This window comes from Protopterus annectens, chromosome 5.part0, assembly GCF_019279795.1.
Source record: "Protopterus annectens isolate FY-2018-M chromosome 5.part0, PAN1.0, whole genome shotgun sequence".
NCBI classification, from domain to species: Eukaryota; Metazoa; Chordata; order Ceratodontiformes; family Protopteridae; genus Protopterus; species Protopterus annectens.
In genome coordinates this window covers 1,331,690,420-1,331,703,908 of record NC_056735.1, presented here as the reverse complement: position 1 = coordinate 1,331,703,908, position 13,489 = coordinate 1,331,690,420, and the positions used below count along the sequence as shown (strand labels likewise).

The 13,489-nt window shown below is 40.4% G+C and overlaps 1 long non-coding RNA gene across 1 annotated transcript in view; it reads right to left on the bottom strand.

The window, feature by feature from the left end:
* Positions 1-13,146, bottom strand: part of LOC122802077 — a 54,879-nt gene extending 41,733 nt beyond the window's left edge. The window contains exon 1 of the long non-coding RNA XR_006364877.1: positions 13,073-13,146. This is a non-coding gene — a long non-coding RNA (uncharacterized LOC122802077). The remainder of the gene's footprint in view (positions 1-13,072) is intronic.
* Between the last annotated feature and the right edge of the window lie 343 nt (positions 13,147-13,489).

Below are 13,489 nucleotides of genomic sequence, written 5' to 3'. Positions count from 1 at the left end.
ATTTCTTTACGTGGAGCATGTCCAACAGCTCTGGGTTTGACATAGCTTTGTATGTTAGGCAGAGATCGCCTCTGAGTAAGTGATATGCAACAGAGTAAATCTGGAGATTTTTGAGACGGTCTGCGTAGGGCATCTATTTAGGCCGGTAATCCTCTTTGTAAAGTATTTCTGTGGCCTTTCCAGTTGTTGTAGATGTCGTGTGAGGTACATTCCAAAAGGGACGTTGTACTCTATAATGGGTCTAATAAGTGATGAGTAGAGGGGGAACAATGATTTCTTTTTTCCTGGATGAGAAACCTTTTGTGATGAGGTGTGCCAAATAGAAGGATTTTCTGACTACTGTGGTGATGTGATTATCAAAGGTGAGACTACTGTCCACCTGTGTCCCAAAGTATCTTATCACACTTTCGGTGTTAAGTAGACTACCACCTATGTGGTAGTTCATGGGTACAGAGTTTTTACCAAAAGGGATGACAATGCACTTTTTGGCATTGAGCTTGAGGCCATGGCTTTGACACCAGGCATCTGTGTCAGTGTGGCTGTTTTGTAGGATGTCCACATCGTTAGGAGTTTTGATTATGGCTCCTAGTTTGCAGTCATCTGCAAACTTTATTAGTCAAAGACCTTCTGTGTTAGCCTGTACTTCATAGAAGTAGATAACAAACAGGAGACGACCTAGGACTGAACTCTGTGGTACACCACTTGTCACTGGTCTGAAGTTGGATTTAGTGTCTGCTACTTTCACAGTGTGGGTTCTGTCAGTGAGCCAGTTGGCAACCCATCTTGTGACATAGGGATTTATACCTAGTTTAGTGAGTTTATCTATAATTCCAGAGAGGGGGTGGTGTTGAAAGCCTTGGCAAAATCTAGATAGGCTGTGTAAACCACCTTACCCTCATGTACAGCTTTGGTGACCGCTTCAAAAAAGTCTGTCAGGTTTAGAAGACATGATCTGCCTTTTACAAACCCGAACTGGGTAGGGTCCAGAGTTTGGAGATTACCAATGTCATTGTTTATAAGTTCCATGATGATACATTCCAAAGCCTTGCAGACCAGGCTCATCAGGCTATTGGGGCGGTAGTTCCCGGGGTCCGTGGTGGCTCCCCCTTTGTGGAGTGGGATAACCGTTGCTGTGTGCCATTCAGTGGGCACAAAGCTTGAGGTGAGGCTATGATTAAACATGGCACTTAGGTGGGGTGCCAGTTCGTTCTCTGGTTCATGTAGAACGCAGCCTGGAATCTTGTCAGGTCCCATGGATGCTGTGTTCTTGGCTTTGGAGAGTGTGTTTTTTACCTGTGCATCCGTGATTACAGGAACTTTGCATTCTTCAGGTATAGAGATGAGCCCTTTAGAGGATGAGAGAGGGATAGAGTTAGCACTGAACCTATCTGCCAGGATGTTGTCAGTATCAGTTGGTTCTGTATATTTAGTACCATTGTGCTGTAACTCAGAGCAGATCTGAGTGTTGCCATTGAGATTCTTGACATAGCTATAGAATGCTTTGTGGATGTCTTTAGAATCAGTGGCGATTTTGTTTTCGTAACTAGCTTTGGAGGATTTTATGAGGGATCTCAGCTTCTTACTGAGGCTGACCACGGAGTTCCTCCAATCATGGGATTTTACTCTTTTTTGCATATCTCCACCTCTCCAAGGTCTCCTCAACCTGCTCCCTACTCTCACTACAGATTACAATATCATCTGCAAACATCAAAGTCCACGGAGACACCTGTCTGATCTCATCTGCCAACCTGTCTAACACCATTAAAAATAGAAAAAGGCTCAGAGCTGATCCATGATGAAATTCCACCTCCACCTTGAATGCATCTGTCACTCCTACTGCAGACCTCACCACTGTCACACTACCCTCGTGCATATCCTGCACCACTCTTACATACTTGTCTGCCACTTCTCACTTCCTCATGCAATACCACAATTCCTTTCTAGGCACCCTTTCATATGCTTTCTCTAAGTCCACAAAGACACAATGCAACTCCTTCTGACCTTCTCTGTACTGCTCCATCAACACCCTCAGAGAAAACATCATATTTGTAGTGCTCTTTCCCAGCATGAAACCATACTGCTACTCACTAATCATTACCTCCCTTCTTAACCTTGCTTCCACTACTCTTTCCCATAACTTCATGTTGTGGATGATCAGTTCTATCCCTCTGCAGTTACTACAGCTCTGCACATCACCCTTATTCTTAAAAATTGATACCAGTGCTCTTCTTTGCCACTCCTCAGGCATCCTCACACTTTTCAAGATTTTGCTAAACAATCTGGTTAAAAACTCCACTTTCATCTCTCTTAAACAGCTCCATGCTTCCACAGGTATGTCATTTGGACTAACAGCCTTCCCATTCTTCATCCTCTTCATAGCTGTCCTTACTTCCTCCTTGCTAATTCGTTGCAATTCCTGATTCACTATCCCCACATCATCCAACCTTCTCTCTCTCTCTCTCTCTATCTCATTCTCTTCATTCATCAGCCCTTCAAAGTACTCTTTCCATCTGCTCAACATACTTTCCTCACCTGTTAGTACATTTCCTTTGTTATTCTTTAGCACCCTAACCTGCTGCACATCTTTCCCAGCTCAGTCCCTTGGTCTAGCCAATTGGTACAAGTCCTTTTCTCACTCCTTAGTGTCCAACCTTTTATACAACTCTCCATACACATTATCCTTAGCATTCACCACCTCTCTCTTTGCCATACGCCTCATCTCCTTGTACTCTTGTCTAGTTTTTTCATCTCTCTGACAATCCCATTTCTTCTTCGCCAGCCTCTTTCTCTGTATACTCTCCTGTACTTCCTCATTCCACCACCAGGTATCTTTGTCCTCCTTCCTCTGTACAGATATCACACCAAGCATCTTTCTAGCCGTCTCCCTTACCACCTCTGCTGCAGTTGCCCAGCTATTTCGTAACTCTTCACTGCCACCCAGTACCTGTCTTAATTCTTCCCTTAACTCCATCTCACAATCATCCCTTTTAATTTTTCACCATTTGATCATTGGCACTGCCCTCTCTCTCCTCTTCTTCAATCTTGATCTCTATCGTCATCCTACAGACCACCATCCTATGCTGCCTTACTATGCTTTTCCCTGGCACCACTTTATAATCTCCAGTCTCCTTCAGACTGGCCCTCCTGCATAGGATATAATTCACCTGTGTGCATCTTCCTCCACTCTTGTATGTCACCCTAAGCTCCTCCCTCTTCTTAAAATACGTATTCACCACAATCATGTCCATCCTTCTCAAATCCACTACCATTTGGCCATCTAAATATCTCTCCTCAACACCATACCTACCTATCACCTCTTCATCCCCTCCATTCCTTCACCAACATGCCCATTGAAATCCACTCCAATCACCACTCTCTCACCCTTGGGCACACTCTCCACCACTTCATCCAACTCATTCCAAAATTTTTCTTTCTCTTCCATCACACACCCAACTCATGGAGCATATGCAATAACAACATTCATCATCACAACATCAATTTCTAGCTTCATAAATATCACTCTGTCTGATACTCTTTTCACCTCTAAAACACTTGTGACATACTTTTTCTTCAGGATAGCCCCCACCCCATTTCTCCTCCCAGCCACACCATGGTAGAACAATTTGAACCCACCTCTGATACATCTGGCCTTACTTCCTTTCCATCTGGTCTCCTGCATGCACAATATATCAGCCTTCCTTATCTCCATCATATCCTCTGGCTTTTGCCCTTTACTAGTCATACTACCAACATTCAAAGTTCCTACCCTCACTTCCACTCTCCTAACTTTCCTCTTCTCCTCCTTCTCTGGGCATTTACCTCCTCCTCTTTTTTTCTTTCTCCTTCGGCCAACAGTAGCCCAATTTCCACCAGCACCCTATTGGCTAACAGTACTGGTGGCAGTCATTGTTAACCCAGGCCTCATCCGATCCAGTATGGAAATCAGTATTGTTGTCTGCATATGTTATCTGGCAAAAACTTTACACCAGATGCCCTTCCTAACATAGCCCTTCCCATTTATCTGGGCTTAGGACTGGCACGAAGAAATACATTGGCTTGTGCATCCCCAGTGGCTGTGTTTCTGACAGAAAATATAATAAAAACATTAACATTTGTAGATACTTGTTAGCTAATTTCATTCACTAATTTTCAGGGAAAAGATTTATGGCTTCATGTTCTACAAAAGCTATAATTTTCCTATCAGAATTTCAACTGTTCAAGAGAGAGATGAGACTTCAACATGAGCCACTAAGGAAACACTACTTGGGATTCTTATGTTAAAAAAGACATCCAGTCAATAATATCTAGTATACAGGATGTATTACTTAAAATGGACCAACTGGATGCCAAAATAAAAAGTTTCAAAGAAGAGACCAGAATGAAGATGTAACATTTAGAAATTCTTATGAAACAATAAAGTGCATAAATCAACAGTATGGAAGAAGCTTTAAATAATCATGAAGGAAGAATAAATGAAGGTGACTCTCAGACTGAATGTCTTTTAAAACAAAATAACTGTCTCACAGATAAAGTTGATGATTTAGAAAATAGACTGAGATAAAATAACATTAGAATTTATGGTATACCTGAAACGTATGAGGAAGACAATATAATAATCTCCTTTACAACCTGGCTACATAAAACATTAAATCTACCTAAAACTTTATCTTTTGGAAATGAATGGGCACATAGATTCCTCAGACCACCTTTGAAGAAAGAAAACTCACCACTATGTTCAATTGCAGTTTAGTTTATGCCTAGCTTAGAAAAAGTTCAAATATTAAAAATCATAGTGCCTGCATCTGCCAAGTACAGAGTTACATGGCACTGTTTGAAGTGCCATCACCCAGTGTTAAGCCAAGTAGAAAAGTCAAAGAACAAATAAGAAAACAGAGCTCCAGCCAGTAATGTCTACCAGTCAAGAACAGCAGTACATAATAATCACTACTGCTCTCACGTTTGTACCCTGATTAGAAAACCAATCAAAAACTGTACTTTAATTTAATATTAAGTTGTAAAAGCAGGAAAAGGTAAGTAAGTTACAGGAAAAGCACTTCTATTATCTAGATGGAGAAGTTCTCTTATGAATAATAAAGGAGAACTCTCAGTGTAACAAAATGGTGGCTCTGTTAATTTCAAAAGACAACTAGACTATTGAGCAATGCACAAAATCAGGTATTTTAACTGAACTGCATTTTATTGTAAAGACAAGTGGTAAAAAGTGAAAAATCACATGGAAAAACACTTAGAATAACTAGAACGGGGTGCAGTCAGATACTTAATCAGCCAGGCAAATTTTCAAAACACAGAGTCAACAAGTATACCTTAAACTGTAAAGAATATTGTGAGCAAAAACACTAAAATCACAAAGAGACTATAAGTGTAATAATATTTTGTGGAGCTTAAGCTTGAAAAATTCCAGAAAAAAACTTCTCTTGTGTGCGTGTTTCACCTCACCTTTCTGCATGTCTTGAGATGGTAAAAGACTTTTCAAGTAAAACTCTGCTAAGGAGATGACTACCACATGAGGAATGGTAACTCCTGGAAAGCTAGCTCCACAGTCTCAACAACTCAAAACTCACATTTTTCAGGAATGGTTTTACATACACTGGCTCTGTCATAACAGCACAGTTCTGAAAGCTGCTTTGAATCTTTACATGATGTTTCTGTGGGTTGTGAGACATGAATTATCTACATGAACAGATTAAACCCTCCTTGCAAATAACACTTTTATAGATATGTTGTGCACAGTTTTGTTGGGTGCATGTTTTGACAGATTTGATTTTCCTGGTTTGCTGCTGGGCATTGGGCTTATTGTTTGAAGATTCATAGTAGATCCTTTGCCAAGTCATGCATTGTATATATATATATATATATATATATATATATATATATATATATATATATATATATATATATATAATATGACCAGGTGATGATGTTGATGTGCTTGTTTGTTAAATGTAATACTTAGGACAATGAGATGCACATAGTGTTCTTATGTTTCCATATTGGATAAAGATGCTTGTTTTCAACTGTTTTCTGCACTTCTGTTTACTGTATATCTGTGAAATCTGTACAATTGTTTTTTTTGTAATCTGTGCAACTGTTTTTAGTCTCCTTTTTGTTGTCTGTTAGAGCTGAATATCTGCTACTGTTTGTACCCTTTGGAGCTTGTAGTGAAATCTTTTATCTAGAGAGGCCTAGCTGTTTTCTTTGTGGCAGAAATAATTTAGTCTGGTTTGATTTAGCTAGAAGCTTTCCTGCAACTCTGATATCTGATTGGGTAATTGGGCTGGTTTCTTTTCTCTGCCTTTAATAGCCAGTGTTTTAAGCCAGTTGTACTTGTTTGCTCAAGCTGTTCAAAGCTGCAGTTTTTGGCCTTCAGCCATTTGTTCTGCTGTGATATTGGAAAAAGTTAAGTGCTTATTTTCAACTTTCTGCACTTCTGTTTTACTGTATATCTGTGTAATCTGCTCAACTGTTTTTGTTCCACCCACCCGTCCAGCTGCTGTGGTGGTCTTCAATCTTGGTAGCTATGAGTTGCCCGTCTCTATTATAAAGTTGATACTGGACACTCCCCCCAGTCACATTGCATCAGCTCATTCTACTGTTTATAGTGAGAACTTAGTAAAGGCCCACCCTTTAGATGCTGAACCTTGAATTATCTTATTATTTTCTGTCTCTTCACTTTCTACTAAAAAAAATGTACCTCTTTCTACATCATTTATGTTTGCAGTATTTATTACTGCTTGTTGGTAGCCTCACTAAATTGATGACAGTATTCTACTGAATCGCTGCTTTGTTTGTGCTGTCTGTTACTGTTGTGATTGTGAGCTACTGTTTCAAAAGCAACTACTGATTAACTATATTTCATTGCTATCTACTGAAATTCATTACTGTTTAACTGCATTTTACATGCATTTCGTTGTTTAACTGTATTTTTTCGTGCTGCGAGTTGTGTTCTTTTGACTATAAGTGATTAATCTGTTCTTCATTGTGAGTTTTTACTTACTAAGTTCTTAACCTTAAAATTGAATGGCATAGTCTAGATACAGGTCTGCTGCATACAGAGCTTCAGATGCATGTTTTTAACCCTTTTTGAGGTATTCCAGCTAAAAGTTTTCCCTTGTGTTATCATCTAATAGTACTACTCCTAGCCCTTCTTCCCTTTACCCTCTTATCTCTTTCAGTTTCTGACAAATATGGATGGACAATTTCCTACATCTTCTCCTGCCAGTCTTGTTGATATGGGGATCCTGAGACACTGTAGCAACTTCCTCATGCACATGGACAACCCTCTACTACTACCACCTAGGAACACAATTTGTGAGAGATGCAATTACATCAAGCACCTAGTGTCATTGCTCTCTCCCCCACAAACCAGTATCTGGCACTGAGAAGGTTGGCAACATGAACACCACACCTCAAACACCACCCACGCCTACACAACACACCCCCACATATGTGGAGGTCCTCAACAAAGGCATACCCAAACAAAAGACAACTCCGAGGCATAAATACATGCAAACTCCACTGCCCAGCAGACCACAAGCCCCACATAGTCCACATACCTGTGACTCCTAGCCACTAAGGCCTAAACATAAATCCAACATATTAGTCATAGGTGTCTCAATTTGTGAGACACACAGATGTGCCCCTCACCAGGCTGGATAAGGAGAAAGTCATGGTTAGTTGTTTGTTGGGTGCCAGAATCTGCCATATCACCAATGCACTCAAGTCTCTCAACAGGTACTGTTATGACTCTGTCATAGTCCATGTTGGAGTGAATGACTTGAAACATACCTCCCTGGACAATACGAAGAGAGGCATGATCGAGCTCACTTAGTATGTGTCCCAGACAGCTAGCCTTAAGCATCATTCTACCGTCAATCAGAATGATGCCTCACTACAAAAGGAAAATGACTGACTTTAACAATTGGCATAGTTTCTGGTATTATTCCAAGGGATCCAGTACCTGACAGCCTGGGATGACATGACTGACAAGCCTCGATGCTTTGCCAGAGATGGCCTTCATCTGTCTCCCTTGGGCTTCAGGCTCCTAGCAAAGGCTCTTGCCTCCCCCATAGTGCCTATTTTAGGCGATGCCATGAGGTCAAAACTACCAACATGAAAATTTCATCAAAACGTAAATTAAAGGTCATGCTGCTAAATGCTAGGAGTCTAAACATGAAACTGCATTCATTGCAAGCATTCTTAACGCTGGAAGAAGCTGACATTTGTGCAGTCACAGAAACCTGGTTCAAAGCTGTGGAGAGCACCCCAGCCATACCAGGTTACTCATCCTATCATTCATTTAGACCCCAAACCGTGGGCAGAAAAACAAAAGGAGGTGGAGTTGCAGTATATATAAAAGACATACACACCTCTAGGCTGGTCAAACAGTATGATGCACAGGAAATACTCCAGGTGCAGTTAACAATTGACAAGACCCCTATTCAAATCATAGCTAACTACAGGCCTCCAACTCTGACTCAAGATGCCCACTCCACCTATCTAGACCTCTTCGACTATATCAGGATTCAACCCTTTACCCTGATCCTGGGCGACTTTAACTATCCAACCATAGATTGGAAGAGATACTCATACCAAAACACAAATTCCCACAGATTGCTTGATTTTGTCAATGCAAATGCCTTGGACCAGTTAGTTGACACCCCCCGCAAGAGGTGAAAATATCTTGGACTTGGTATTCACCAACATGAGTAACCACTGCAGCATCCCTACAGTGTCATCATCCCTGGTAAGATCCAATCACAAAGCAGCTAGGGTCAAACAAAAAAACTTTTCCAAAGCTGATTACAACCTCCTAAGGGAAGGCATAAACAGCTTCACAGCCCCTCCCCCACCACAGGAACTGGCACATATGTCCAAACCTACAACAAAGTACTGTATGAGCGTTTATATAGCTGCATGGACTCAGGAATACCAGACAGGATGAAATCATCCTCCTCAAGGAAGAGTAAACCTGTCTGGTGAACATCTGCAATAAATAAACTCTATAACAAAAGGAAAAAAAAATGCTGTCCAAGACCAAGAAGGAGCAGATGCCTGATTGGAAGCAATGTCTCCTTAGCCTGAAAAAGCAAATAAGAGCACTAGTGAAATCCTCCAAAGCAAACTTTGAGTCCAAATTGGCCACATCTACTATTGACAATCATAAGGCCTTCTTCACATATGTCCACAGTCTCAAAGGAAGCACCCAGATCTGTTCAGAACTGGTGGTCAGGGACACCACATATACACATGATAGATATAGCAAACTTGATGGCCGACAGATTTAGTGAAAACTTTAACCCTCTGTTGCCCCTATCAGTAAATTAGGACATTCTCAGTACTTGCCCTCTTCCCCTTATATCTAGGGTACAGGTCATCACTGCTCTCTCAAAGGCAAAAAATACAGCCTCCATGGGACCCAATTACATCCCAGGCTGCATCCTATGTGAACTCAGACAGGAACTTGCAGCACCAGTAGGCACCCTATTCAACCAAAGCTTGAGTACTGGCTTCATCCCAGCTGAGTGGAGGACAGCCACTGTCATCCCTTTACAGAAAGGTGGAGTGTCCATCGATCTGGTAAATTATAGACCCATCAGCCTAACTAGCCTGATCTGCAAGACCATGGAACAAATTGTCATAGACCTTATTAACAAAGACATTGGCAACCTTCAAACACTTGATCCCACACAGTTTGGCTTCGTCAAGGGGAGGTCATATCTGCTAAATTTGGTCGACTTCTTTGAGACAATCACCAAAGCCATAGACGAGGGGAAGACGGTGCATACTGCCTACCTTGACCTGGCCAAAGCCTTTGACACTATTCCTCACTCAGATATAATAGATAAACTCTCTCAGCTAGGCATCAATCCATATGTTACCGGATGGGTAGCAAACTGGCTCACTGATAGAACCCACGTAGTCAAAATAAGGGAATCCACCTCAAGCAGTAGACCTGTAAAAAGTGGCGTACCCCAGGGTTCAATTTTGGGGCCTCTGTTATTTGGGGTATACTTTTCTGAGGTGCAGGCCAAAACCAGTAGGCTATGGCTGACCAAGTCTGCAGATGACTGCAAGCTGGGTGCTGTCATCAATTCCCCTAGTGATGTGGACATCCTCCAACAGGGACTCACTCAGACAAATGACTGGTGCCAGAAACATGGCCTCAAGCTGAATACCAAAAAATGGATCATCATCCCCTTTGTGGAGAGTGACATCCCACAAATTATCATATTAATAATAATGTCCTAAACACTCAATCAGTCTTGAGGGATATGGGCACCCAGGTTGATAGCAACCTGACTTTTGACCACCATGTTCTGTTATATGGAAAGCCTTCTACATGGCCCACCTCATAAGTAAGGGTGTGTTATCCAGGGACAAGGAGATCATAACATCCCAGTATTCTTCCCTTATAAGGCCCATTATTGAGTACAATGCCTCTTTCAGCATGCACCTCACTAAGCACATGCAGCAGCTGAAGAGACCACAGATATTCCTCAGCAGGAGAATCCAGGGCCTCAAACATCTGCCATACACAGATAGGCTAAAAGTCCTATCCCTCTACTTGGTTTCATACAGACTCCTCAGAGGTGACCTCTGTCTGGCATTCAAGGGGATCACGGACCCCACATTGATGAGACTACTGCATATCCAAGTCAAGCTCCACTCAAGTAACTCGCACTTGTAGTCTCAACCTGGTCTGTGACATCAACATGACTTGTTGGCGGGACAGATTTGTGCCCCAGAGACTCCCCCATCTATGGAATAGACTCCCTCTCCACATCAAGCAGAGTACCTCTTTACCTGTTTTTAAGCACAACCAGGATAACTGGATGGGAAACAGAAAATATACCCCAGGGATTCCACCCATGTCCCTGCTGGTCAGGGGTATTGGGTGCTGATTTGTCTAAACATCAGCTAAACTCTTGGCTAGGCTTATAAGGGCCTCAGGGCCAATAGCCTAGTAACCTCCTATGATAACTTTCTTTGATTATCAAACTTTCCTTACACACATAAATTCATTTGTAAACATACCTAGTGTTTCCAGCTTTGCTGTACTTAGGGGATGCATGTCACATAGACTCAAGGAGATCTACCTAATCAACAAGATAAATTAATAAATGGACTAGCAGCTGCCTGATATTCACTGCCATAGTCGCATGTCATGCTGAAGGGAGATATAAAAAGAAGCTGCAGATACAGCATAAAATGAGCCTACCTTTAGCTGGACACTTTCTTTGTTGATGAATGTTTAACATGATGACTAACTACACCACATTTATGCTTCCTCTATATGATGGTCATGCAGCTGTAAAATAATGATACTACCTCACCTGAAAAAAAAAACGTCTTTGTGAGTGTGTGTGTGTGTGTGTGTGTGTGTGTGTGTGTGTGTGTGTGTGTGTGTGTCTGTGTGTGTGTGTCTGTGTGTGTGTGTGTGTGTGTGTGTGTGTGTGTGTGTGTGTGTGTGTGTGTGTGTGTGTGTGTGCGTGCATGCGTGTGTGTGTGTGTGTGTGTGTGTGTGTGTGTGTGTGTGTATGAGAGAGACATACTAACTCAGTCACATCAGATGGATTCTTTTGTTGTTTTTCAATAAGTACTGATTTCTATACTTTTTCAGTTTGTTTGTTTACTGGGGCAACCATTTCTTAATTGAAATATGACACTCCAAAACACAGGCTCCTCATGTCTTAATACTCTCTGGTATGTGCTATCATCAGACTGTAAATAAAACTTGAAATCTTATTCCTTACAAATATCCTGTTTCAATTTAATGGGACTTTATTTATCACAAACTAGCACTGTTTATATTTATGTGCATTTTTCTCAGATGTTGTACTTCTTTTCAGATGTGGAGGTTCTTCTACTTCCCAGACCTCTCAATCCATACTGCAATGGGTGCCACCTTCCTACTTTCCTCCTCCCCATTTTTATCTATTTTTTGCCATAAAAGCTCCGATTTATTTTGTAAACCCTGATTGTTATCCAAAAAAAAAAAGAAACAAATCAACTAAGAGTGGTATTACTCTCTTATATAACTACACCATATTTAAATAGTTTTGGATACATTGGCCAAATGAGAAGTTAGTATACTGCTATTTAAACTGTTATTTCCATGTGATATCTGTGGTTAACTATGCTTACATATCTAATATTAATTTATTTAATTTCATATTGTTACCTCAACAGTTTTTTCCTCTCCAGAAAGAGCTATTTTAAGGATTATTTGTACTACAGGAGCTGTTCTTTTTCAAAAACACACATAATTCATTTGAAGTACTCTATTTCAAGAATCATAATATTTTCCACAGAGTTTTGGGTTGTATTCCTTCTGCAATTGAACTTACTGTTTTTTACATTTTTTTATTTTAACAGTACCAGGAATACTACTCACAGCTGAAGGTGCTCTCACCAAACAAAAGAAAGAAAAAGCTGTAAAAATGTGAAAGCAGCCACCACGAATATCAGCAGGACATAGGTTACAGCAACTCCCAAGTAATGACCATAGGCAATCTTTCAAAAACAGCAAGAACTTTTATTCAAATAACATGAAATGAGCGCTTTCGCATAGCCAAGCTATGCTTCTTCAGATATCAATTCAAAATGAAATCTGTAATGCTTATATACAGCTTTTGGGCGGGCTCATTAAACATACAAATGCAATTAATCAATTATAAATTAGTAGTCATGGAGACAAAAAACAATCTAAACAGTTTAAAAAACAGTTTAAAAAACAGTTTAAAATGCATTACCTAAAACTGTTCATATAAATTATGCACATAGCAATGTAATAATGAATCATAACCATCATTCAAATCAAACAACAAAATTCACCTAAAAACAGCTCCAAAGAATTCTGCAACATCAGATATACATTTTAGTTCAGTATTATGCTGACCTTCATTTTCGTCAAGCATAACAGCCATTGCTGTGTTCAGCATAATAAAACTAAATAAAACAACTCACTGCTCACTAGCGTGAATATATCAAAATAGACATGAGGAACGCTGAAAATCTACGACCAAGCGTACAACATAAAAATAGAGCTTACTTTGCCTCAGTAGAACATTTCACGATCCAAAACCAAGTATATGTTTACAAACCATTTCTACTTTGTGTATAGTACACATCCAAAAGCGTTCGTAGCTATACAGAGAATCACATGCTTCTGAAGGATGACTTGAAGAAGACAAGGCTTCTTCTGGGTCCTAATGCCTAGAGTATACATAACTTTACAAGCATTAAACTGTGTTTATAACAACTGCCGAAGTTGCTTGAAACTTAATCATATCAATGAAAGGGGCATTGGTTCAAATACCATAACTAAATGCCTCCCTTCTATGAACATATAAACTAAATACATGTCTAATAAAATGAGAAAAATGAGAAAATACATACGGTATGTATAAAATATATACACAACCATAAAAGATATGTGCAAACAAGCATGAGAGCCTGTATATATGGT